Here is a 26137-nt window from a genome sequence, read left to right on the forward strand (position 1 = left end):
CTGTAGTCATGAAAGCAATATCATTCATTAAAATAAATTAGGCTTAAATAAATAGTGATGTAAGTCGCTTTTTAATACATTTTTTTTTTTAAATTACCATGGTTCCAAATTGCACTATGGTGTAGTTCAGTGGTTTTCAACCTTTTCGATTTGCGAACCACTTTTCTTAACATACAATTTTTCCGACCCATATAAACTTCGTTCATCATGAAAACAAAAAAAAAAAAATTAAAATTGCTTAATGTACGCCATTGTAGAATTGCTTTTATAACTGAATAATTAGAATTTATATTTTTCTAGATATCTAGGTAATATTTAATTTTTATTATGAATAATGGTAAAAAAAATGCATGTAATGATATCGAAAAAAGATTAATAATCGGGTATTTTTACAGCACTAAAAAGTACTGAAATATACGCTATAATATGACTAAAAAAAAACTTAATAATATGCCCTAAGAACATTAAAAATAGCAATAAAAAAAGTATAGTAATAAACGATTATAGTTTATCAACATGACCAAACGATACTTAGAACTGACAGCCACTAAAATACTTATCCGTATGACAGGCTTCGTTCAGACGGTGACTTCAATTCAATTTTTTCACGTATAGAATTTTATCGAATACGATACAGCAATTCACACAGACACAATATTCGATTCGATTTTTTCACGTACAAGTTCTGATGCATGGACAGCACTGCCCGCAGCCAACACAATTGTTATCATAGATTCACGTGTTCCACTCATTTCTTATTGGTATAGAAATGTTTTTAAGAAACGTTTGGTACGTGAGATTCTGGGTACATCCTCTTTTAGAGAATGGTCCATGATGTGAAAAACCTTTTGAAAAATTTTGTTTAAACCTGACTGAGAACAGAAATTTTATAATTATTTTCGTATGTCGATGGCTAATTTTGACAATCTATTATTAAGACTAGAAAAAGATTCCACTATGTTGAAATACTATCGTCTTCCATTTTAAATAGCTTAATAATAATATGCGTCGAACATACGACTGAACGAATTCGATGACATTTTATGGATTTTTTTTTGTATGAAAAATAATTGTAATTTAAAATAAAAATGATAAATTCACATTACGACGTAAGAATAACCACGAATAATATGTAATTCGTGAAACGTGGGTACTGAGTATTGGGTATAATAAAATTATTTATATATAATTCATAAATATGTCATTAATAAGTAACAACAATATCAAAATATATGGCATACTATTAGCGGGGTAGAGAAACTTGTCTATTAGCGAGATTATTATTTCTATAGTATCATACTACTAAGTACTAATATAAAATAGAAACGGTACTTTGAAGTATTTAAAATCCATTGTGTTTGACTATGGAGATTGTAAACACTAATTTAGGACACTATATTATAGCCGGTTTCAGCTGTCTAGTTTTTATGTTCTACGTTAGTGTACCAGTAAACATATTTTGCGTACCTACATTTGTTTGTTTAAATCAATATTATAAGGTAAGTTTTTTAATGTTACCTACGTATTTAATATATATAAATATATATATTTGTATTTTTTTTCACTTTAATAATTTATCAGTATTTATTATGTAAAAAGTAATAACAAAAACTGTTGAGGCACCTATTGCTTTTTAAAATATACAATTAACATGCAGATTTATTTCACCTTTCTAAAAATATAATAATAATCAATTTATTGTTTTAATTATTTGTTAAAAAAATTACCTAGGTGTCACAACAATTTGTTTTTAAGATTATAACGAATGAGTAATTAAATAATATTGATGAATAATAAACAGTGACTGTTTTAAATATTATTTTTTTATTTGAATACCTATATTATAATTTTTAGAAATATTATATTATTATATTATATCTATCTATCTATACTATATATAAAATTGTAAGGGTTTTTCTTGGACCGCACTAACCGAGAAAATTACTAAACCGATTTGGCTGAAACCCGACACTCTGCTGAAAGTCTTACTACCACTTTTGTCAGTAAAAAAGTTCATAAAAAATTAAAATTAATTGCAGAAGAGTCGCGTGTTAGCGGCTTTGTAAGCGGGCCGCGGGTTTACAGCTACCTGCAACTTGACCTTTGTATAGTATTAGATATCTAACAGGTCATCAAATGATTTAATTGACATTCATCAATAGTACACGCAAGTCCAAAAACATTTGCCGAAATGAATAATAGTTTTAATACTATAAGAAGTGTATGGAAAATACCGATCACGTTTTGCATTATCGAAAAATACTCTTATGTAATAATATTCTTGCCAACAAACGTGTTACCATCGATTATAAATAGTATTTATCAACATTATTATTTAATAGTGTTACGATTCGCCTGACGCCGAATGCGTTTTTCCGCAAATAGTATTTTATCTATTTTTATACCTACATTGTTGATCGCTAATATAATACGCAACACCTACTGCTTATCTAACAGCAGGTTATTAGCACATAACTCACCGCACGTGGCACACAGGCTCAGTCTGAGCTTGGTAGTCGTCGAGTGTGGTTCTTTGTTATACACACCGCTTTGTTTACGCACTAACATAATTTGTACTTAGTTTTTTTACCTACTTTTTTACCTTTTTTTTTACCTAAATTTCGGGTAAGTGGCCAATTCATTATCATGTCGAGAGCGCAAAGAGCACGCATTGGCAGAAGAACTGCCAATGCAACTCGAATATATAACAGAAGGTAACAAAATAACACACCAGAACGTTCTCAAACACTTGCACAGGAGCAACATAACGCCTTTGAGTATGAAATCAGCGTTTATTTATCAATCCGAGATTGATTATTTAAATATTAAAGTGCTTCAAATTGGACAAATGACTATATTACGTCCTAAGTGCCATGCAAAAAAATGGAAAGATGAAACCCATGGGCTTTGCTGCGCTGACGGTAAAGTTGTTTTACACCAATTTGAGGATTTTCCATACCTAATTAAAAGTTTAATTGATAATTCTCACCCTCTATCAAAACATTTCTTTGGTAATTCTAGACGGTACAATACTCTGTTTTAAATGACATCGTTTGGAGCAAACGATTAAATTAGATCCTCAGGTAAAATTGCATTAGCAGTAGCTTCATCTGGTATAGCAGCAACTCTCCTTAGTGGCGACAGAACTGCTCACTCGACTTTCAAGTTACCGTTAAATGTATTATTTGATACAGAATACGTTTGTCCGATTCGTAAAAATGGCTCTCTTGGAAAAATTCTTCAAGAAACCTCATTCGTTGTGTGGGATGAGTGTACAATGAGTCATAGATCACATATTGAAGCAATTGATCGAACATTAAGAGATCTTAGGTGTAATAAAAGTTTATGGGTGGCGTAGCATTTGTTTTCGCTGGTGATTTCCGTTAAACCTTTACCAGTAATCCCTTAAGGTACTCGAGCTGAGGTCGTTAATGCTTGCTTAAAATCTTCTTATATATGGAATTATGTTGAAAAACTTTATTTGCGAACAAACATGAGAGTTTATTTATGCGGAGGGGACGATATTTTTCCAGCACAGTTGTTGAAAGATGGAAATGGAACTTTAGAAAATGAAAATGGTTACATTTCTATCAATCAAACGATTCGACGGGTGGTCAATAACGTGGAAGAGTTGATTTATACAGTTTATCCTGACATTTTTAATCTGTCCAATAAATCTTATCAGTGGTTATGTGAAAGAGCTATTATCTCTCCGAGAAATGTAACAGCAGGAGAAATTAATGATATCATCCTAAAATTCGATGGACACTCACCTGAATATCTATCTATTGATACAGTTACATCAATAGATGATGCTATTCATTTTCCACAAGAATTTCTCAATTCTCTTTCTCCTTCGGGAATTAGTCCTCATAATGCAGATCGTCTACGCAGAAAGACATAATTAGTTGTAAAACGTTCTCTAAAAATTTAAAATACATGTAAATGTAATGAATGTAAAAAGAAGTTTAAATAAAATTAGTGAATAAAAGAAAATGTTATTAATATTTTAAAGTACGAATTGGTTACCTCATCTCATTCCTCAAACATCAACCGCGGTTTTCAACAGGCAGGTCGACACAATCATCGGAGAGGTAATATTAAATATTTATAATATAATAAGTAATGATTTAAAAAAACATATAAATACTTCACTTATAAATTAACATATATATAAATACTTTAATTTTTAAATCATTACATTATTATACCTATACGTATTATATACAAAAATATTTTATATCCCCCTCCCTATGATAAAATCCTAGATACGCCACTGGTACAGCGCCCAGTGTTCACATAAGATTTTAAATCCAAACATTGAATTTTACTTTTATCATGGAAACTCTCGTTGTATTCCTACGTTTTATAGCATAAACGCCATAAACTATACAATTTATACGATCATATCATGATTTTGTTAAAATATTATAGTGACTTTAATTTTTAATTAATAAAATTAACAATTTAACTGTGGGGGAGGGGTTAAAAAAAAAGGCATCAAGTGCCGCATGTGGCCCGCGGGTTGGACCACCCTGATCTACTATATCATCATTATCATTTACTGTACTTGTTGATTTAGGAACAGGCTTAAAAAATTGGCTAATCATTTTATTATAAATTATCAATTTTAACAAAATACAAAAAAAAAACAATTTATAATAGTTTTAAAATATACGCACAAAAAAAATACAAAACGAGGACTCTCACTCACGGGCTCGGTTGTTAACCATGACAATAAATTAAAAGGCCGTACTTAATAAAATATTCGTTATCTAATAGCAATGTCATAGTTTTTGACGCTCAACACTACGGCGGTAATCGCTGTCCAAACGACGACGGTCGTCGGGTCGTGTAATATCTATATGGAAGTATGGGGTATTTCAAAATGCGCTTGAAAATTGCCGATAAATTTTACGATTATTAATTTTATTTATAGACAAATATTTATATTGTTTACAGCGAAAAATATGGTCACACATTGACTACGCAGTATGTTGATGTACTTACATTTTACATTCAGTATTCAGTGTGCTTATATAAATATAACTATAAAATGCATATTTTGAGTATACTTAAAAGTTAAACATCAGGGTAGGCACGGGCGTACCCGCAGGACACGTCTCTGATAATAATGTTTATTTATTTTGGATTATAATTTTTTTATTTATTCATTTTATTGAGAAAAGTCTGACAATTCGAGATTTCAAATAAATGTTATTTATTAAAGTGTACCTATTTGGATTACACAATATTTTTTGTTTTTCCTTTTGTGGTGCGTACACAAATAAATCAGAAGATTTTCTGATACGTGAGCAGGCCATATACAGCAGTTGTCCATGTGAGAAGCATGAATTTTCAAAATTCAGTCCACACACTTGTTTTAACTGTCCTTGTGATTTGTTAATGATCATTGCAAAAGCGAGTCGCACTGGAAACTGCAAAAGTTTGAATTCCAATGGTTTATCTGTTGGAGTCATTGGGATGCGTGGTAATAGTACATATTTACCTTTAAATTTTCCGTTTAAAATTATAGCTTCGATTATGTTGTTATACAATTTAATAATTTACATAATTCTTAATTGGTGATTATTAAAATCAACATTTTAAACAAATAAAATATTTCCTAGGTAACCAAAAACTGAAAAATGTATGCATCCGGTCAAAAACTGTTTCAACCCTCAAATATGCGATTTTTGAAAAATCCTTTCTTATTATACGGTAAAAGTATTAGAGGAAAGACTATTCCAAATTTCAGCTGCGTAGTAAAAAAGAACATATCATTATACAATGTAATAGCAATTTTGTTCAGGTTAGTAATAACGACTAGGTAGCAAAAATATTTTAAAACATTAACAATTTATTTTAAATTATGATTTAGAATGAATGAAAGAAAAAAAAAGTACCTATAACTAAACTAAACTAGTAACAACATAAAATATTATAAAAAAAAAATACACTACTGTAGTAAAATTTTAAATTTTTTTTCCATTTTTAAGCTATAATAAATATAATTTAAATACATTTTTATAGTGCATTTCTTGAAATATTTTAGGGCATTCAAATTTCAGCCCTAGTTATAACTTATTATTTATTTTATATTTTATAGTATTCTGCTGGTTATAAATTTAACTATGATCATGAGTGCCCATAAGTAAAACTTTAAAAAGGAGCCAATTTTGTTTTTCAAATTATGAGTTATATATTCTCAAAAAGATAACACTTATTCAATTTTATGATAATATTATTTTTTTTGGATAAGGGAGTAGGGCAAATGCACAGACGTCCTTTACTATGATTATTATATTTAGATAACAAATTAAATAAAATTGTTAACCTCTCCCCTTTAAATAATTTACATTTACATTACTAGTAGCTAAATTATGAAAGTAAATTCACATACCCTATTTCCCCGAATCTTTATATTTTATTATGTACTTAAATGTATATATTTATATTTCTGCATTGCGTCCATAGAATCAAATCTTTCCTTAAAAACTCGGCAAACATTGTTCCAGCTATCTTGCTTAAGTATTTTATTAGCATAATCTGAGCGAGATGTATCCCATAGTGAAAGATTACGTTCAATTTCGATAATTAATTTGTCAGTATCCAAACTAACGAAATTCATTTTTTTTTTTTTTTTAATTTCGGTTATTAAATTAAAACAATAAAATAAATATTAGACATAATTCATATCTAATAATAATAATAATAATAATAAAAGCAGTTGCGTTCAGATACAATCAAATACATGTATCTCGGCTGAATGTATTATTGAAATGCATACATTATCGAACACGGTCATAGCACAGATTATATAAAAATTAATTTTATATAATTTGTGGTCATAGGTCAGGTCACTAGAGAGGTTGGAGAACACGCAAATTCGGTGACGCGACACATTATCTGTGTCTGTGGCTCGTAAGTACGAGTAAATTTATTATAACAATGTCATTTTAGTCGCGTGATTCTTTTCAGACGCATTTAGTCGGCTACAATGTGTCCCGCGTGAAAGGTGCTCACTACACTAAGGTTTGGTCTATTATTCAAATTTATAGATAAATTTTCCTCTATAAAAGTTAACTCTTTATCGTTAAAATTTTTGATTTTTACTTTATCAGTATTTTGTTATTTTCTAAAAGATTTTATCACTGAGCTAGCTAAATTTCTTAATATCGTGATGTCGAAGATTCGTCAAAATATATGTTACAAAATTTTAGGAAACCAGCCATTTCAGATTAATCTAGTAAGTTAATCCAAGCTACCGTCTTTTGAAAAATAATAAACTCGAATTTATCTTTTTCAACTAATTTATTAAGTTCTTCTTTAATCAAAACCTTTACTTTAAATAAAATACAAATAGTTTTTACATGAATTCAACAGCGAGGAGTTATTTTAATAAATTTTTAAATAGAAAAATATTTTTTCTTAATCTAATTTGTCAATTTATTTAATAAGCTTATTAAACGATGATTGATAATTTCCCATTAAACATTTTTGTTAAATATTTGTTTCTTTTAATTTAGAAATTTGGTTATTTGTATTGCGTTTAGTATAAAATATACTTGCCATTAATTACCAATTTATTACAATGAATAAACAATTAAAAAAAAATAAGGAGAAATCAATTTCTATTCACTTAATAATTAATTTAAAAGTGGTCGCGGGGTGACGAGATATATGATATTTAGGGAATGTTTTATGGTCCTTTTAAATATATTTAGCCGTAGTTTGGGAACATTAAGGAAATAATCTTAATAATACAAATAAATATAGATTGATTCAGGTGTTATTAAAGTTTAATACAAAAATATAACTTACTGGCTCTATGTCTAAAGAACAATATGAAGTTTGGCTATATCGGATGGTAGCTGTGTCCAAACTACTGTTTCTTACATATTCGGTATTAGCTGTGACTCACAATAATGATATATGATATATGCTTTAGTTGGAATGTAGTGTATACTCAGCAAATATTTATCATTCTATAATATATAATATATATAGGAAAACAACAAGGGATTAATAAATAATAATGCAAACTGACGAATTGTACTCAATTATAGTTTCAAAATATAATGTACATTTTTCTGTAAAAATTATCTTTAAAACTGATTATAAAACGAGTTTATAATTTTATTTTTATTTTTTATTTTATTGTTACCTTTTCATGGAAAAACTAAAAATTTAGTTATTATATTTATTCAGTTTAAGATACACTAAATGGATCTAAGAATAAAAAAATTTACTAAAATAATAGTAATTTTCCAGATTTAAAATAAAATAATATTATTTCGTTAATTAGTAGTTTATATATTTTTCATGATAAATTAATAATTAGGGAATTAATGATTATAGGGAAATATGACAACTACTTTTAAAAACCAATCGCCTATAAATTTCATATTGAAAAAGCAAAAAAAATAAGTTAACTCATTAAAACATCAACATTGAAGAATGTGATTCTAATTACATTTTTAATTGCTCCAATCAACAAATGTGTAAGCTTAATCTACAAATCAATATACCCAAACACATTTGAGCAAATAAAAACAATAATTTGTTTTGATATTTCCAAGGTAATTAATTAATCGTTTGACTGACAATGTTATATACACATTTTTTTAATTTAAATAAAGCAACAAAATTAAAATTAGTAAACAATCAGATGAAATACAAATTAAATAGACATAATATAAAATAATAGTAAAATCAAATTAATTTTATTTCCATTGTGACGGGCCACTGACCTATAGTTAGCCATCATTGTATGTACAATATATTTTTATACTTACTTTTTGAGGTGATGGAAGAATAGTTCCACATAATAGACAAAACACGCTCAGTAGAACATCATGTGAATAAAATAACATCAAAATATTTAATATTCTGATTCTGTAATAAAATGAAAATATTAATTAATTTTAAAATTTAATTAGATGAAATCATACTTAAAACGGTAAATCTTTTTCATATTCTAATCTTAATAACTGGGCAAGAGATTTTATTTCAGTATCACTATTTCCATCTTCATCATCGCTATCAGTCTTACACCATTCTGGTAAAGCATCATCATTTTTTTTTTTCCGAAGATAATAAAGATTCACATTTTTCATAAGACCATTGTTTGTTTTTATTTCCACGATTATTAAAATAATTGTGTTCTCTTAACACATTCCAACTTGATTCCATACTCATTGTATTTCCAATAACAGTTTCTGGATTTTTTCCCCCTAAAAAATACATTTTTATCAACTTTTATATACAATTGTACTTAGAAAACTTTGTTAAATGCTAAACAATTGTCTAATAATATATTATAATTTACATTTACTAAATATAACGAAAACAAAATTATTAGTCTAATAGTAAGTATTTTATTTTATAATTTTAAACAGTTAGATTCTATTATAATGTATGAAAAATATTCAAATAAAATATTTTTTTCTACAAAAATCTATTTATGAGGAACCATCTTGTATTATATTTTTAAGCTTTTATCATTGAAATTTCAAACTAGACATTTTTAATAACAAAAAAGAATTCATTCTGTTAAACCAAAACTGTTTTATCAATATAATAATAAAAACAACCTTTTCTTGTACTTTTTTTGAAAAATGTTCATGAGGTGTTCTCAATTAATAATAAAACTGTTAGGTACTGTGCATGCTTAATCATTTAAGTTTAACTTTCCTAGACAAAAGTGACTCTAAACAGCACAGATTGGTTTTAAATGCATATGTTCTCATTAATTGACACAGTCTTTGTTCCATTTGTAAATCTCATTTTTTCCCTTATTTTCAACATTCAATGCTTTTTTTTTAATTTTGCTATGAAATATTTTATCCTATACTAACCTATACAATTTATGAGATCCGAAAAATATTAAAAAACTAATTTTAGCTACTCAAATACTGAGTATTTACATACTTAAATGAAATTGCTCACGTTAATTAATTTAAAATTAAATATATGCTAAAGAAGTCTTGATGCAATGAACAAACATAATGTAATACATAGATATACTTAAATATTATCACACTAAAATGCTTTTATAGTCAAAGTATGGTCAGTGATAGGTTGGATTGTTACCACGGTATAGATGTCGTTATGACGTACATGGTTAATATTAATGTTAAAGTTTAAAGTTAACATTAGAATATAAAAGACTACCAGGATAATCAAAGCGATCAAGCTGAACGTAGTGATAACGTTCTTCTCGGTGAAATTGTAAAATCATTATGACATAATGCGCATGTGTAATAAATATCACAATTAGCATAGGCTCCTATGACCACTGTATTTACAACTAAATATTAAATAAAACCAGATAATATACTTTTGAGCTTACCTAAATAACTAAAAAAAAACTCCAGGCAAATTGATTATATACGTGCAATTAAACTATTGTACATTTTACTAAAATTATTATACCAAATCATTATTAACAATTGTTCAATGATGCGTGGTTGAAAAACCAAAACTCCCTTTTTATCATATCAGTGGTAACACTGCCTTGAAGTGTTATTGTTTTATTTAAACATTTAAAAATTATGTTTTAGATATGATTGAAATGCATTTGTCAAATCGTACTTGGCTAAAAACTTCAATAATTTAACTTATCTTAAACCAATAAAAATTATTAATCGAACTAATTTTGTAAAATTGTTCTAAAGTATAAATACATTTTTCATGACATAGGACCATAGATTAAACGAATAACAAGAACTATAATAATTATACTCATACCTTCATTAAAATACTCATATTTTAATTAAAACTACAACTTAATCAAAATTGATAAAAAAAGGTTTTCTTGTATAAACGGATTCAAACCACTAGTCATTAAAAATATAGTATCATTAAATTTTTTATTAAGGGAAAAATTACAGAATTTTATAGTGTTATCTGTATTTTATATAAGTTCGACTTTTTCAATTTAGCTAAAATGGGCGATTCAATTACTTCACATGACATGAATAAGAGGTGCACCAGGATTGGTTTTCGAGGGAGGGGTTGTGAATTTGAAAATAATAAGCATTTTCTGCGGGTGTTTGCTGGGGATAAGGAAGTAAGATTTAGTTAGGTTTATTAGTTAAATAATTAAATTACAAATTAAACTGTTTGAAACTGTTTCGTGCGAACCACGAATTAGCGTTAACTGTTATTTGGTATAAATCACTCATCAAATTTTTTTTTTTAAATTTTGTCTAAGAAAAAAGTTATCAGTTTGATCAAGGTTACCAACCTCAATTCCGAAAATGTGCCACGAATTGAAAAAATTTAAGAATCTAATTAAAATATTAACATAGAACAATCAGTAAAGTAATTCGATCTAAAAAATGTATCACGGGAGTCCAAAAATAAACGTTATTGATAAATATCTTATAATTAGCAGGAAATTTAAAACTCTTTTTGTAGAAAGTATCTGGTGACTCTGGTTATATGGTTTCTAGTCTGTTATTATCATTTTGTGTACTGTGCTTATAAAGGGAATTTTCAAAATGTCGGATATTATCAAGACAGTAGCACAAATTACATGAAACCAGTTGGTACACTCCAGCGTTTTCTAAAAATTTAAACAACTCATACCCATTTCATATTCAATACAGTGAGACTACTTAAAAAAAAAAGGGCAGTAGTACTTATTTACAAATTTCATTGCATTTTGTTATGATGCTAAATTCGTTCATTTATAAATATTTTGAAGCATGATTATAGTAAAATGTTTATACAATACAATTATTTCTACAATGTGTTCACCCTGGCCTAAGCGTTGGTGACTCTACATTAAATAATTGGCAGACATTACAGCATAGGGAGTAACCCATGTAGTTAAATGTAATCTGTGATAGTGGTAAAGTTTTCTTTCAAGTTATTCTGTGATCATAACAATGATATTATTTATTCTTAATTTAGGTGAAATTTAAGTTACATAGTAATTTGTTTGTACATTAATGTGAGGTAAATGAATTTCAATGCTTACATATCTAAACAGGATGGAGCTTGCAACCTTTCCATTTATTGAGTTACTAAAAGTGCTGATTTTGGACCGATTCTAGATTTAAAAATTATTTCACAAAGTTATATAATACACAGCTAAAATATTAATTACAAAACTAAATACAGAAGATCTCATGAATCAAATAGGAGAAAGGATTCATTGGGATAAAGATTTATTAGAAACTAATTTTAATAATTTCATTCTACTATAAACTACTATCTAAAGAAAATTGTTTTACATCATAGTACACTTAACACTTTTAGTCTACCACTATGGCACAGCCACTATTGGTCAAAGCTACAACCTGTATAGATAATTGAATATTGAACGTAGTAGGATATCTTTTGCCAAATTCATCAATTTCTACAATTTATTGTTATCGATTTTTATCTCTAGTGATTGATGCTATTAATAGTACTAATACATAATGAACCATTTCTACCTTTTTAATAGTATTTGTTGGAACTAAGAATGTATAATTAATATAAAATAATTTGCTTCTAATTTAAAATACTCAAGGTGTTCATACATAATTATATTTGAGAAATTTTTAGTGAATTGTTTTACTTGAATCTCAGAAATTAATGTATCATTATGTAGTTGGTATTTATAGGATCCAAGCTTGGTAGAAGTATTGTAAACATTCTTTTGAAAATCAAGATTTTTCTTTTCAACATCATTGCAATTAAAGTCATTATGAAGTTGACTAATTACAATATTGGGAAGAACACTATTTTTAGTTTTGTCTAGAAGTATAAAGATGTAATATATTAAAGAAAATTAAACAAATAAATTAAAAGTAATATTTACCAGCAATTTTTTCAAAGACATTTTTAGGGATAGCAATATATTTTCTTTGATTTTTATACCCCTTGTTATCATGCTTCACAAATGAAAGGTGACATGTATCTATAATTGTTGTATTTTAAAACGTGTGAAAAAAAGTATTTAATTTTTAATACAAATACTTTTTTTAACATAAGGTATGTACAATCACACTTACCAATTTTATTTGAATCCGATATATTTAATTTTCTTTGTTTTTGCTAACAAAGACTCCTGAGCAAAGGCGATAATCATTCTTTGTAGTCGTAATTTTTTTTTTATTATACTTTATTTCTTGATGCTGTACATACCTAATTGAAGGGCATACTTGCTTATTTCTATCATTCAATTCTGTAGGAAGTAAAAAAAAATTGTTTCCATTTATTCTAAGTAACAAACATTTTTATTTTTATACATATCTTATTAATGACTGATTCTTAAATGCATGCAATACACACAAATTATAAGCACTCAATTTTTTACATCAATCAAGAGACTTAAATGCAATAAAATAATATCAATTTAGTTAATATTTGAAGGAACAATAATAAATTACAAAAAATAACTGATTAGAAATATGATAAGAGATTTTCTCCCAAAGTGCAGAATATCAGTTCTACATAGTTTTGTTATGGAAACAAATCAAACAATATAAATAAGTAGTTGTACTTTCCAATAAACAGATATTTTTCTTAGTTCCATATAAGGTTTTTTTTTTTTTTTATATAGATTAAATATTAAAAATCAATTATAGTATGGTAAATTTCAATAATTTAATAAAGTTTTTGAATATAAGTACTATTTTTACATTGTACTTTATTTTATATTAGCAAAATAAATGTTTATACCAAGGAAAACATAAACTATTCATTAAAAAATAATGCAATTTCTAACCAGTATTCAATACAGGAATAGCATGTGGTTGAAGTCTATTTTGAAGATCATTCAAAAACATATTTTTCTCAAAATGTTCACCACAAACCTTGTAATGTTTATTTAAAACAACATCGAGTGGAATTGATAGACCACAGCTCTCAATCCATTTTGCACATCTTAGAAAATGATATGTATTAAAAATTTAAAATACGCATTTTATTAAATTAAATAAATTATAACAATGAATGACAATCCTTTACTTGATTGGATCTTACAGAGGAAATGAAAAATAACTTATACCACGATTTTTCGACATTTTATTTTTACACGTTTTTATTACACATTTAGCACCATATCGAACAGGAGTACAATTATTTTGATTCATCACGACGTGATGGTCTACGGTGTGCTTAATAAATTCTGTATAGGTAATTTATGGTTTTGCAAAATGAATCGCTACTAGAGATGTTAAGTTCGTGAACGAATAGTTCATTTGAACTATTCACTTTGATGAACTATTTTGAACTGTTTCAGTACCTGTAACTTAACAGTTCACAGTTCGAAAAAAAATTGGTAGCATTGCATAAATGTATAAATAGTTCGCGAACTTCTTTAAAAATTTTCTGTAGTTCGTTGTTTGAAATCCTGTAAATGGTAAACAACAGCTTTTTACAATCAGATAACAAATTCTTAATTGCCCATAGGTCGTGTGAACTACTACTGAACTGTGTACTGCTGTATTAATAGTGATAAAATGAATAGTTCATTGCCAACCAATATCAGTATGATCAATAAAATTAATGAACTACGTGAACTTAAGAATAGTTCATATGAACTATTCACTTGAATGAACTGTGAAATAATGAACTATGCACAGAAATTAACTAAGCTTTCTATCTCTAATCGCTACTAGTACCTAAATCCTACTTATATAATATGTCAAAATTAAAATTAAAAAAAAAACGAATTCTTATAAAAAAAAAAAAAATGTCTGTTATCAATGATAACATTTACTAAACGGGAATATGGCATATACCCGTGGACATGATGCTACCCATGAATACACCATAGATTTAGTACTAGTAATACCCTATTATAGAATATAATAAATACCAATTTTTTTAAAGTTAGAGTGCGCTGTTCAAGCTCTATCAATTCACAAAAAGCATGCACTCTATTATGCCATTATAATAATTAAAAACAATGGTATACGAGTTTTTCACTAAATAATTCGTCATCCAACCAAAAAAAAAAAAATGTCTTATTATTTATGACTACATAACCTACTAGGCCAATGAAATCGTAATTCTCGTCTACATCAAGTCTGCAACTGCCGCAGTGCTGATCAAAGAGTACACGTCTACTGAAGCGTAGTTCGTGGAACTTACATGCGTTTGATTAATGAGTGCTTAGTGACAGCCAAAGTTGATGTAGATCATATCATTATCATTGTTTTCACTATTATCTTAAGACATGTGACAAAATTTAATTACCTACATTAAATCAATAATTCATGACATGATACAAATAATATAAAATAACTTTCAGACCATTCAAAGAAATGGCGTACGGCAAAAACACGAACACAAAAATTCAATTTCCCAATAACCAAAATTCCCAGTGTGGCCACTCTTATAAATTAATAAAACTCAGCCATTTTTAAACTATGTCGTCCATCGATTTGTGCGATTGATAAGATTACCATAATTTCATGATAACACCACATTCTGTGATAGTACTGTTCCTAAACCTGTAATAGGCGACACTGCTTATTCATGACTACATTCTAACCCTACTCATTTAAAAAATTCATTCCAGTTGAACGCTTACACGCACTTCATACGCGTATCTAAGGTTGGTTTAGCCCCTCCAGAATTATTTGTATTATTTTTGTTTATTTCGTTTACTATTTAGGTAAATGTAAATTTTGCTTATTATTAGTGATAGGAATAATCGAATGATTAGTAAATTAAATTAAAATAATCGAACAATTGAATAATTCATGATAGAACTGCTTGATTGGTGGTATAAATAATCAAATGATTATAAGCGTGAAAGTGAAATGCATTTTTTGATGACTCCAAAAATTGCACACTTTTTTAAATTCTTGTAACCAAAAACCGCACATTTTATAATGGTATATAATTTATTATTTATTTTTTATACTACATATTTATTCAAAAACAATTTATTGAGGTACAATGTAAATAAGCATTGAAAATTAAAAATATTAAATTTAAAAAAATATATAAAAATGTTTGAGGGCTAAAATTTTTTACCGACGTTTTTTTCAAAAAATTAAAATGTAAATAAAAAAAAATATAAATCGCCCCCTTTATTACTATCTTATTTTTCTTATGGTTTATTGAGCCTTTAAGACCATCCCGTCTTATAACCTTTATTACTATCAATAGATTTAAAATCCATTTATAAAAACACTTTTTTTTTATAATATATATATATTTATGTATATAAACTTTACGTTATATCACGCGTTTCGGTCGACAAATGTACTGGTTAGGTACTTTTCAAGCACATCAACGTGCGATAAGTTTTTGAATGTAACAATTAACTTTAAAATTATATATACAACATTCGTCTATACAAAATACATTACATAGTGAAGTTTTTACCCACTATAAGTGTGCGGTATTTGTCTGTATGATATATTTACCTGGCAGTCCATAAAGTGTGCGGTTTTTGTCAACCAACCTTTTTAGGATTAAAATCAAATGTGTGCAGTTTTAGGATGCAACCGTATTTTCAATCCAAATATTTATACGTATTAATCCAATTAGTGTGGTGAATACCGATACCGGGAATTATATCAATGATAAAAATAAAATAAACGATAATGCAATACTGATGGACAGTCGACTTCTTCATTTAGTACCCAATGTGCAATGAGTAAAACACGTTATTTTTTTTGAATAATTTAATTAATGTGCTTTTGATAAATATATCTGGTACCATTATTTCTATTATTAAAATCATCCGATTATTCCCATCACTACTTATTATATTGAACTTATGGCGAATGAAAATAATACTAAAATTATCACTCTTGTAAGTATTTATCAGTAATAATATTAATATTATCCAATAATCGATGAGGATTTAAATAATATGAAGACAAGATTTTCTCTGGAGAGTTGACAGTTGGCAAATGATCACTTTTTTAATCTTGACTGTGAAAAAAGTTAATTTTTTATACAACAATATAAGATATGTATAATATAAATAAAAAAATCAACTTAAGTGAAAACTTATAAAACTAATGTAACCAATAACTGAAGCATGAAAGCACTGTCTTATTACTTAAAGTTGTGTTAATAATGTATTTATTAATATAAGATTTATTGAAAGTTGATTTGAATTCACTTCAAGCTGAAATGATGGTTGCCAAAAGCTGTATTCAAAATATAATAGTGAACCCGAACAAAAAAATCGAATAAATGTATTAAAAACCATATAACAATTTCAACTTTTCCTAATGTACCTATATAAACTTTTAAATTTAGCTCTAAGCTTACCAATTTCTTTGACATCATGTGAGGAGTCATTTTCGATAATAAGACGTGTCAATACATATATACGGTCAACTATGTATGACTCAGGACCGTTTTTCCTTCCTGGATGCTAAATATTGAAAGATATTTCAAATAATATTGATCCAAATTAGTTGGAAACAAATAAATATCATAATTTCATTTAGTTTATAGTGTTTTTTTTTTATTATTAATTGTTTTTCTATTCCTCCCCCTCTATATATTTAATCACTCTACGCCTATGACACACTTATTGTGGTCACGCACATAAACCGTGAAACTTGAATTTTGCTTAGTCACAAATAAGTAAAATTTATATAAATTGATTAGGCACTGAACGTTTTTATTCGGAATAATTTAATACAAAGAAAATATTTTTTTTAATAGAATAACTTTTTTCAACTAAAACAGTTTTGATTTCAATACTTTTGCATAACAGTAAGATGTCTTATTCAATTCGATCACACTAATTGTACCTCTAAAAAGATAGCTCACTAATTCAATCTTTATCCCATCGTAGTGGCTATTTTTACCCCGTTCTCTAATTGTTGATGTCTGAAAAATCATTTGTGAAAAGAAATAATTAATTACAAAATTTGTTACCGTAAATAAAATAGAGATTATTGTATATTCACCGTGTTAAAGAATGGGTTAAAAATGGTATAATAGTTTATTCAATATTTTGATTGCTATTTGGGGAACAATCTATCTAACATCTTGACGCTTATTCTATTGGAGTATTATCTGCAACTACAAACCGTTCTGGCTATTATATGTACGAAAATATATATAAAATATTAAATGCTATTCATTTTGATTTACAGTAGAACCTTAATTATCCGAACTAATTGGGATCATGCCGAATTCGGATAGGCAAAAGTTTGGATAGTAAAAATCAAAAAATATATTATAATGAACATAAAAATTATTACATATTATTGACTTATTTTACTTATTTTTGCACACAACATATTATGTTAATACATTTTACAAATATAAGAATATTATTAAATATTATAGATTTATTAAAATGTAATATTAATATCATTATTTTTTGACAAATTGATCAATTTTTGTTTGACGAACTGCTGCTACGCGCTTTTGCAAAGCTTAATATCGCAAACGATTTAATAGAAGTAATTGTTCAAGACAACATTCATCCTATTCAACAAACCTTTTAAGACCAGACTAAAATGCAGCATATGCCTCCAAAGTAGAGGGGTCATGTGTATTCTTACTTTCATTGCAACTGTTGTAGTCCCTTTCTTCGTCCTCACTTTGATTTTTATCTATCAATTTATTTATTTATGGTAAAAATAATTGAGGGTTTTCAGAAAATTTTCATTTTAAAATTTGTTATGATATCAATAAATGATGATAGCCATCCAGCACAGCTGGAATTTTATATCAGTAGCACGATTATGGATAAGATGGTTTATAGCAAAACCACGGTAGGTAAGACCGTGGTGATAATCTAACCTCATATCGCAGCCATTGAACTATATGATAACATATATTATATGTTATCATATAGTTCAATGATCACAGCATGTTGACGATAACGCTTATTATTTTATCGTCATAAATGCATGTAGGAACAATGGTACATCCACAGAATAAATTATATTTTACATGGACGTATAATATAACATATATATTATGTCTATGATATTTTAACAGCCTTTTTAAAAGCTACCGTTTTTTAAAATGGTGAAAATAGTTTTTTTTAAAGATAGTGAGTTGAAGTGTGTTACACCTTATTAATAAGTATTAAATAAAAAATGATTCTGGCACAAATTATTAAATAATATCAAGTCTAAATGATGTAAAAATACTATTGATAACATAAATAAAATTATTTTATTTATTATTAATTAATTTAAATAAATAGTAAATAGTAAATACTTTAAATACCAATTTATTAAACGCGAGAAAAGTGAGAAACTCTAGATTATAGTGAAAAATATGAGATGATTGAAAAATAATGATACGTAGTAAAAAAAGTGAGTCACTAGAAAGCCAGTTTTTACTCATAAACACATAAAGATCATCACATATGTCTATCATTTTGATTGACCTTTATAATATTGATATAATATGTTTTGACTACTTTTGATAGTAATATCACTAATTAAATATATCTTGTATTTCAATAGAACATCTTTGACAATATTTTTATGGCTTGAATGAAATATAAATTTTTCATAAATGTATTGTATTGATAAGTATTTTTTACATGCTTTATAATAGTTAATAATAACGGTTTAGATATTATATTATCAAAATATATATCAAACAAGATTGTATCTAGAAATTTTTTTCGGAAGGGGTTCAAAACATATATATTGTAATTTCATTGAATTTAGATTTTAACTTTTGATACTTGGTTAAAGATAAAATTGAAAAAGATTTAATCTTCTTTTATAAAAATTAATATCATATTTTCATATGATATTATGATATAAAACTAAAAGCCGACAATGATTAATTGGAGCTAAAGTAATTTTATAATAATAAAAAAAAAACTAAAAATAAATATTTCAGATTATTTGAAGTTACTTACTCTCAAGAAACGAATAGAAAACTTTACAAAAAATTTTAATTTATAAAAACCCATTAAATATACATATTATATGTATTTATGAACAAATATGCAATAACCCTCGAAATATGCAAAGTATGCAATATAAAATTTGGTGTTTAAATTCGGTGTGATATGAATTGTGGATATTTTAAACCTCCATATACGTGTATAAACTTTGTACAAACGTGCAAATGCATATATCCGGGCTCTAGTCATGAGTAGGGAACGGGTTTATATGTAATAAAAATACATAAATATGTACATATGTATGTAAGTATAATTTATAAAATATGTACTAAAACCATATTTATACATATTTATAAAATATGTAGGAAAAAAATTTAATTAAAAAAAAAAAATTATAATTATCAAATTATCAAAATGATTTGTTGCATTGAATTATTACAATATATTTTAAATTATCAAATATTAAATGTCGCCTATTAGATCTGAAAATATTTTTAAAACGGTTAAATGATCGTTCCACATCAACCTACGTCGGTTGATTAAAGCATATTTGAAAGGCATAATATTAGAAGGCGATAATTCCAAATTTTTAGAAGGGTGTCTGCCACTCATTATGTCATTGATTGATTTAAAATAAATATGGCCTGAAATTTTTTTCGGTAAAAATAGGAATTTTCTTTTTTATTACTTCTCCTATTGGTCCGTTTACGAGTTTTCATTTTGCAATCCTTGATTCGACAATTTGCATACTTTCATTCAAGGACATATTTTTGTTTCTAATTTTGTAAATGTATGTGCAATAAAACTAAAATTCACTGAGATGAAAATTAAATTAGTTTTCAATGTTTCATTTTGCATAATATTTTGAGCTTTTCTAATAGCGATAGAAGTTCTGGATATAAATTTGAAATAATTTCTTGTATTTTTGTACGAAGAAGACGTATGAATGATGAAATAATAAAATATGTTTAAAAATATTTACAAATTAGTGAAATATGTAAAAATATGTAATTATACCAAAATATGTAAAAATATGTAAAATAAAAGTAGCATCATATTAATAGGAATGATTTAAATCATGAACATTTCTTATCAAATTTTAAATATCTCGTTTTAATAAAAATATGTATTTACATATAAATCCGTTCCCTAGTCATGAGCATTAAGCTCTTAAGATTAGAGTACACGGTTAAATATAATGCACCATAAAAACAAGAATTACGTATGAGTTCACGGTACGAGCATTAACAAAGAAGAGAAAGAAAGGCATCTACGTACAGACGGAGTTGGGTTAGGTTAACTTAGATTAGTGTTACCAACCTGACCGGTCGATGGTTGGTTGCCGGTTTCGCATCCAATCGTAGGGACCGGGATGTAAATAAAAGAAAATCCTTAATAATTATAAATAATTGTTTGTTTATAAGGATTCTATATTCCGAAATAGGTCAGACTAAATAGTTGTTAAGAATAATTAAGGACTTAATTTCATAAGTTCTGAGATATGGCTATACATGAAACTAAGAACACATGAAGCTGTCAGAATTATTGATTGAATTTAATCATTGGAGGTAAAATTATTACATATATTATATATTATACCGAAATTTGAAATATTTGACGCACATTCAAAATATGGATACATAAATCGGAAAATGCCAAAAAAAAATACGATTTTTAGTTAAGCAATAATCCAATAGCAATTGAAAAAAGTCTAGTGTCTCCCAAGCACATTTAAATGTTGAAATTCCAAATACCATAATTTGTCAACTGCATACAATAATTGCCAAGGCAACAGTGCAGCCACAACAACTTGTATTAAAACTATAAATGATAAAAACAAAAACTTTAAACGACCGGGTACCAATAACGACTAACCTTTAAGTTATGCACACACGCACTAAACTAATTACCTATACTGAAACCCTTAAAAAACCAACAGTTTGCAATGTCCCTTTGCAGCATTTTTTTAATAATTTTAATTTATACCTCGAAATCGGGCATAGTGTTCCATTAGATATTTTCACACATTTTAATACATCACTTCCCCTTTCCGTTGATATATTTTTAAGGGCCCACGCTCTCCCGTAACACGTTCAAAACGTGTTTGGAAAATGTTCATTTTGACGGTAGTCCGTCTGCGTCCATATTGCCGCATGTGCTTTATATGTGTTATTATGACTGCACTGTTATCATAAAAATAATTGTATGCAATTGATAAATTATGGTATTTGGAATTTCTACATTTAAAGGTGTTTTGGAGACACTGGGCCTTTCATCAATTGTTATTGGATTATTGATAATGTAACCATCGTAAAAATATACAAGAGAAATACCGTCCAATTACAACATTGATTGCTTTGTGTGAAATGTCCCGTGATTATTTCCAAGTTTTCTGTACATTTATTAATTTTAGTCACATTACCTGTTAACTTCTTAACTTCATGGTGGATAAAAACATATTAATGAAATAATATGGAACAAATTAAACTTATTGAGTAGGCTTTATTAAACTATACCATATTTCCAATGAGATTAGTACTCAGTGGTAGTGTGCCGGTCGGCCCCCTCCATTCGTTGATTCAACATGTAGTGTTCTCTATAGGAGCGTTCCGGTGGCGTTCACATAATCTCCGCGTCACTGAGAATGCAAAATTATTATATGTATTATAACATTTATCGTACCACGCTGTACACTTTAAATTAAGTTTACTCATTAGTCGCTGCTTGTAAAATAACGCGACACTCCCGTAGAAAAAAGCACTCCAGGTGAAGTTCCGGAACAAAGCCACACCCATACGCAGTAGATGGCCGCTGAGTACTGATCTCATTGTGAATAAGGTGTAGAGAATAGAAACTACGATAAGAGATTTGTAAATAAAGTCGTCGGTTTACTGTAAAAGTGAAATGTTATTCTTAAATATAATACTTAATCAGTCTACTTTTGATTAAAATAAGAACCTCATATGGGATTGCATTTGCAGCTGCATTATCAGAAATTGCTGCTACGCTTTTACTCGGAGAAAAACTGTTCATTCAGCTTTAAAGTTGCTACTTAATCTAAATACTATCGAGACTCCAACGTGTAATCTATATATATACAAATCTCGTGTCACAGTGTTTGTGACTATACTCCTCCAAAACGGCTAAACCGATTTTAATGAAATTTTGTATATATATTTGGTAGGTCTGCGAATAGGTTTTTATCTATTTTTTATACTCTTAAGTGCTATTTTTTAATACATCGTAGTTTAATTTAATAATCTTTGACCCGGTCTATAAATGCGCAATTGAAAATGAATTATTAAATGATACTATTAAAAAACTATTAAAAACTACTTAAAAACTATTAATTTAATTTTTGGTATTTAATGATGAGTATTGCATAAATATTAAACAAGATCCCGTAACAGGCGCCAAAACAAACAAGAATTTTAGTTCGAAGGATTATTATGCATATCAGTTGATGATTAGATGTGATTAAGACAACGTTATTCTACGATGTCGTGAGCTTGGTCAACAATTCATGGTCGACATGTATGTAAAGATAGAGAGCGAACGATTACGATACTTGTGTTTCAATCAAAAAAAGCTGCGTGCGGAAGATTCTCAAAACAATTGTTAGATATCGCTGATGGGAAAGTTACTACAGATGAAACTGGATGCATACAATTACCGATCGATTTCTGGCATATTTATTGATTAGCAAGATGCTCTCATTGACCAGATATTTCCCAATGTACACAGACAATACACAAATCATAAGTGGCTGGCAGAAAGAGCAATTTTAGCAGCAAAAAATGTGGACGTCAACGAATTGAATCTCAAGGTACAACATTTGTTACCAGGAGACTTGGTGCCATACAAATCTATTAATACAGTTTGCGATGCTACTGAAGCTGTAAATCATCCAACAGAGTTTTTAAACTCATTGGATTAACCAGGCATATCATCGCATAATTTACAACTGAAGGTTGGATATCCGGTTATTTTGCTTCGTAATTTGAACCCACCACGGTTGTGCAACGGTACGCGAGTAGTCATTAAAAAATGAATGAAAAATGTTTTCGAAACCATCATTTTAATGGCAAATTCCGTGGTGAAATTATATTATTACCGCGAATCCTTATTATACCCACAGATGTACCAATACAATTTAAACGCCATCATTTCCAATTAGATTGGCATTTGCAATGACTATTAATAAGTCTCAAAGCCAAGCGATATCTGTTTATGGTTTAGATTTGAGCACATCGTGTTTTTCACACGAACAATTATACATGGCGTTCTCTCGAATAATCCAGTTTGTTTGTGTTGGCGAAAGATGGGATGACAAAAAATATTGTACACTCTGTTGCATTAAGGCATTAATACTGTTTTTTACTAATATTTTCATAATTAACGATATATATAATTTTAAAGGAACAATTTTAATAAATTATTAAAAAAATAAATGTTTGATGTTTTTTCATTTTTATATTCCGTCACCGATCACGGCACTCCATACCTCTTCCACTTGTATACCACATCCTTACACACTTATATAAAATATAGTTATTCTTTTCCAGCAAAATATTCTCTAGAAATGATTTATATGACAAAACAACATTTGTCGGATCGGCTTATATTAATGTACAATTTAATAAAGTCACATTTCTAAAAAAATACTAACTCATAGTTTGGAATAAAAGTTCAACGTCTCATAAGAAATTATTTGAGGCTTTAAAAAACTGACTGGATGATCTGAATAATTTAAATGTATTGATTTTAGGAGTCACTAGCTGGAAATTTTCGAAAAACACTATCAGTCTTATCCAGAAGAACTCGATCTAATGAAATTACAGCATGCATCAAGTATTATTTGTGACTTCAAATAAAAAAATATTTTTTAACGAAAAATAAGCGAATCCATTAAAAATGAGACAGGACACTTAAAAATAGGAGATGGAAAATATCCAAAATTCGAAAAAAAAAAATTACTTTGTTGACAGGATTAGTTACTGTTGCAAAAAAACTTGCAGACAACATATATTCTAGTATCAAAGACCTCATAGAAATATCAATATACTGGTTATTTGCGAAGACCATTATGACATCAAAATATTATACAGCAGAAGAAACGAACAAAATATTATTGGACTCTTTCCAAGCAAAAAATATGAAATACATATCATTGAATTCAGTACTGGAAGCAAATGATAATGTTAGTTATCTAGTTGAATTTCTCAAATTTTTACATAAGTTTATACTATGACCACTAGATGTTGCTTCTAATATCATTTTAAATTTTTGAATCAAATTTATATCTGTTCCAGTGATTTGTGAAGATGTACTTGGATCGGCAAAAAATCTTAATATATTGTATCGCAATGTATTGTCGGTAGGCCCGGATTAACACTATCGTAGGCCCTAGGCCCCTAGTCCTTCAGGGCCGTTTTCCAGTATTTAAATGGTTAAGAAACCTTCTCTTTATGAGAGGAAGTGTTGAATCTCATGCAGTGTTTAGCTTTTAAAACAATAATATTTACAACATAAAAATCAAATCTAAATTTTTATATCATATTTATTATACATTTTTACACGATAAAAGTTTTAAAAAATGTTGAAAAAAATTCATTTTAATTCAAAACATATAAAATATAAATTGTCAAACACCATAAAAATATTTTTTTATACCAATTTGCATACTACAATAAAATCGTAGCCACACATTTCCGTAGGCCCAAAAATGTTCTTAGGCTCTATCCACAGTGCTTATAGTGCCTATAGTGCCTATGTGCTAATGCTGCCCTGATTGTCAGGCATTTTGTTATTTTAATAAGCTCGTTTTCCATGTACTTGTACGTTAAATTTTTGCCAATTTTTTTTTGAACATTTGCGCATAAGTTCTTAAAAGAATTTCCTTTTAATTGCTTTTAATATTATATAAATTTATAAAATTTTATTTTATATATTTATATATATTTTAATATTTAATTGCTGTTACTTCTGAAAGGTATAATAAAAATCATTAAAAAAAGGAGATTAAAAATAAAAATCAGTATGGTACTTGGTTTAATTGATTTCATGTTTACAATCGTTTTACATAAACTCCATTTATTTAAACTGTACGTTTTTGACATCTACTCATACTAGCACAACACAATATTCTCAACTAAAATCAGTGGCGTATCTGGGGGTACGCAGATAATTGCGGAAATGGGGCCCACGGTAATTTGAGGCCATTGGTTAAAATAAATTTAATTCCCGTGAAAAAAAATTGAATAATTGTTTTTTCAAATTAAATTAGCATTAATCTATGTTTATAATAATCTATTATTATTATTAAATGTT

At 27.7% G+C, this 26137-nt stretch overlaps 2 long non-coding RNA genes across 5 annotated transcripts; one reads left to right on the forward strand and one right to left on the reverse strand.

Annotated features, from left to right (window-relative positions):
• Positions 1-5585: 5585 nt before the first annotated feature.
• On the reverse strand, positions 5586-18631 carry LOC112679388. 4 transcript variants are annotated; one of them, XR_003148204.1, is made up of 14 exons: positions 18431-18631; positions 17892-18006; positions 17733-17811; positions 17242-17347; positions 14996-15201; positions 13727-13884; positions 13011-13183; positions 12818-12916; positions 12575-12753; positions 8955-9236; positions 8799-8898; positions 7825-7988; positions 6404-6617; positions 5586-5758 (listed from the first exon to the last, which is right to left on the reverse strand). It is a non-coding gene; the product is annotated as an uncharacterized LOC112679388 (long non-coding RNA). The 4 variants fall into 4 exon arrangements; XR_003148206.1 differs by lacking the exons at positions 5586-5758; positions 14996-15201 and having other exon boundaries at positions 6039-6617; XR_003148207.1 differs by lacking the exons at positions 5586-5758; positions 13727-13884 and having other exon boundaries at positions 6039-6617; positions 15097-15201.
• Positions 6658-25375, forward strand: LOC112679389. The gene is made up of 3 exons (XR_003148208.1): positions 6658-7249; positions 24576-25007; positions 25120-25375. It is a non-coding gene; the product is annotated as an uncharacterized LOC112679389 (long non-coding RNA).
• Positions 25376-26137: the final 762 nt, after the last annotated feature.

Source organism: Sipha flava, unplaced genomic scaffold (genome assembly GCF_003268045.1).
Source record: "Sipha flava isolate LNK unplaced genomic scaffold, YSA_version1 134_pilon_pilon, whole genome shotgun sequence".
Taxonomy (NCBI): Eukaryota; Metazoa; Arthropoda; class Insecta; order Hemiptera; family Aphididae; genus Sipha; species Sipha flava.